This window comes from Myotis yumanensis, unplaced genomic scaffold, assembly GCF_028538775.1.
Source record: "Myotis yumanensis isolate MYYU_CA2020_CCGP unplaced genomic scaffold, mMyoYum1.0.hap1 SCAF_10, whole genome shotgun sequence".
Classification (NCBI taxonomy): domain Eukaryota; kingdom Metazoa; phylum Chordata; class Mammalia; order Chiroptera; family Vespertilionidae; genus Myotis; species Myotis yumanensis.
This window is the reverse complement of record NW_027223761.1, coordinates 16,242,209-16,245,915: the sequence shown is the minus strand read 5'-3', so window position 1 is coordinate 16,245,915 and position 3,707 is coordinate 16,242,209.

Below are 3,707 nucleotides of genomic sequence, written 5' to 3'. Positions count from 1 at the left end.
CGCCGCCCTGACTGTGCCGGCCCCGGCCTCTCCGCCCCTGTCAGAGCTATGGGCCACGCCCCCACCCGCCCAGTGACCTATGACGCCGCCGCTCCTCTCTGTGTCTCCGCCCCTCGGACTCTGAAGCATCTCTACCATTGGCTGAGAACCTCCCGCCGGGCCATTGGTCCACCGGCGCCAAGTCAGGCCCCGCCCCCTCACGTTCCCACCATGTGTCCGCTGGCTGGCGAGCGGCGGGCGGGCCGGTGGGGTGACGCTGGCTGGAGCTCCCCAAGGAGATCTGGGCGCGGACCAGGCAGAGTCTCGAGGGACAGCGGATCTCCTGTTTGCGTCCTGTTCAAGGCCTGTCGCTGGAAGAAGCTGCCTGGGCTTGGGCGGGTGGGTGGGGTGGGGTGGAGAGAGTGGGGGGAGGGGAGGGTTGCTGTCACTATGGACAATGACCTACAGAACTGACAACCCTTCGGCCTGCATCACCTCGTAATCAAAGTCGTCTTCATTATCTACCGCAATTACATCATCTACAATATTCTACCACAGCCACCATTTATTGAGCGCATTTTATATGCCAAACAACGTGATAATTTCCTTATGTATACTGTCTCATTTACTACTCTCATCCCAGGCCACTTGCATTCATTCAGCAAAGCACAGTGAAAGAGTTGTTATTCTCGTTTTACAGACAACTACATTTTGAGACTGCCGTAGGTTGAGTGACTTGCTCAATATCATAAGAGGACTCCAGCCAGATTATTGTGATTCCTAATCTTCTGCTTTTATCCAGAAAGCTATACTTCCATCTGTGCTGAGCAACTTGACATTTGCAAGTGGCCTAGTCTGAGGAGGGGCAGGGGTGCCCTGATGGGCAGCAGTAGAAGGCTGGGGAGGAGAGACTGGGAATGTGGAGGGTGTGGGTTGAGATAGGAATTATGCCATCAGATGAACTTATTTCCTTCTAGTTCTATGTTTAGTAGACCCAATGGTACCATTGTGCACAAACACTACTGGACTTTCCTGTGGGATTTAGAGATGTGAAGGACACTGTTGCCGGTCCTGACCTGGGGGGCCAGATGGAGCCCTCTTATTCTTTTGGAGGCTAGCACTGGGCTTGCTGATTAACCGACAATGGCAAGGGAAGCATACGAACACCTGCAATGCTGTGTTGACGGTAGGCTGAAATGGTCTGGCCATGTTGGAACTCTGGGGTTATCAAGTGGCGAACAGTCTGTTTTCATTTTGGCGCTGTTGTGCCCATGCTTGGAACCCCTCCTGATCCTGGGTGTGAGTAATGAAGAAATTTAGAAATTCACTGCCATTGATTGGCACCACTCTACACAAAAGAGTGTCTTTATCAAGTTGATAAAGATGAATTATTTTATTGAATGATTACCTATTGCCTGGGTACATTAGCAGCGTAACTTTCAAGAAGCAGGAATTAAGTCTGGCACTGGATAGAATACAGGAGTGCAACGTCAACTTTTGGACTTTAAACTTTAAAAGAGACATGGAGAAATTGGAGAGACCAAAGGAACATGTAAATTGCTAAGGATTGTAATCATATGCTATTGTATCTTTGAGAAAAATGAGAATTGAGACTTGACTCCATAGCTATATACCTCGCTATTTACAAGCATCTCTGAAGAGCGGTTGCATGAGGATGCCGAACAGTCTCTCCTTGTTTCCACTAAGGGTAGAACAAAGAATCTAGTCTATGTTGGGAAAAGTAAGAGATTTAAGGAGGGACTTTGTGTAAAGTGGTTTAGGAATGAGAGAACTTAGCAGGGCAGTGGGAAGTTTCTTTCCTTGCTGAAAATGTTGAAAACGACAGAGATCAGTTCTGTTTGTCTTTTGGTTACAAGCCTGCTTAGAAACTGGATTAGGCAACTTTTGCATTCCCTTGGCACTACGTTTTGGGTAAATATTTGATGATTGGTTGAAAGGTATCTAGGGGCGGGGGAATGTCCCTAGCGAGTCCAAGTTACCCGCGCCCTCTAGTGGTGGGACTGGGAAAAAGCGGCGTCTCAGTCCTAGGCTGCACCCTTCTTTCTCCCTTTAGTTAAGCTGTACACTCAGCAGAGTTGCGGCAGCGGCTTCTTATTTCCAAGACTTAAGGCGGAGAAACTTGAGAACATGGACCTAAAAGCCAGACTCCTTGGGTTCCATTTCCAGCTCTGTCTTTAACTAGAAAATTATATACTTGAGCAGGTTACATTGCCTCTCCGTGCCTCAGTTTCCCCATTTGTAAAATGGGGATGATGATGATACAAGGGCAGCATGGTATTGGAGCAAGATAAATAGGCAAAAATCTCAGAATTGAGAATCCAGAAACCTATCCTCACATATGTGGTATTTTATTCATGACAAAAATGTCTGTGTAAAGGAGTGGGGGTACCGGTGGTTTTTCCCATAATGGTATACCAGTCAGATATACCAATGTAAAAACTTTAAACTTGACCTCTATTTCAGAACATACAAACCAGTTCCAGGTAAATGGAATTGATGTGAAAGGTAAACCAGCAAAACTTTGAGAAGATTATGCATAGAGGAAGACATCCTTATGACCTTGGAATAGACAACAAAAAAAAATCTTAAATAAGACATGGAAAGGAAAAGATGGATACATTGAACTACATTAAAGTTATAAACTTCTGTTTATCAAAAACATTATTTGAAAAGGCAGACCATGGAATAGGAGAAGAGAGTTGTCGCACATAATTCTTAAAGATCTCAAATCCAGAATATTTAAAGAACCTTTACAAGCAAAAAGATAAGGAAGACCGGCAGCCCAATATGAGACTTGTTGAAACCCAGAGACTTTAACAGACTCTATCTCCTCCCTCACCAAGGATATGTAAGTGGCCAATGCATTTGTCAAACATCCAGGGAGGAGGCAGCTTTGGCTCGGGTTGCACTCTGATAACCTTGAGACATGGGCAAGTGAGTACTTTTCTGATCTTTGCCACCTCGGACTAAGAGTGAGTGTACAGGGTGTTCCTTCCAGACCAGGTGTGGCCACAGGACTGTGGGCCCAGTGGCTGGTGGGAGGGGTGGGGGTGGGTACCTATGCCCAGATCCCTGGGGATGCTATCGCTTAGGAAAGCTGCATTCAGTTCTCCCCGGGGAGCAAGTTCCTAATCTCGACTGTTCTAATAAAAGCAAAGGCATGAAAGCAAAACCTGGGGAGGCGTGTAACCTTTCTATACCATTTGACTTTAAAAAAAATACACAATGTTCCATTTGTGGTTGGTCAATTAACACATTTCTCCAAAAGATGTTAGGTTAACAAACTAACTTTTAAAACAATGCCAAGGACGCCCTAGCCCAGCGGTTCTTAACCTTTCATAGGGGTCGCCTAAGACCATCGGAAAACACATATATATATAATTACATATTGTTTACAGTAGCAAAATTGCAGTTATGAAGTAGCAACGAAAATAATTTTATGGTTGGGAGCCACCACAACATGAGGAACTGTATTAAAGGGTCGAGGCATTAGGAAGGTTGAGAACCACTGCCCTAGCCAGTTTGGCTCTGTGGATAGAGCATCGGGCCCATGGACTGAAGGGTCCAGGGTTCGATTCCTGGTCAAGGGGTATGTACCTTCGGGAAACAACCAATGGATGTGTCTCTCTCACATTGATGTTCCTCTCTCTGTCTCTCCCCCTCTCTTCTACTCTCTCTAAAAATCAATGGAAAAATATCCTCCGGTG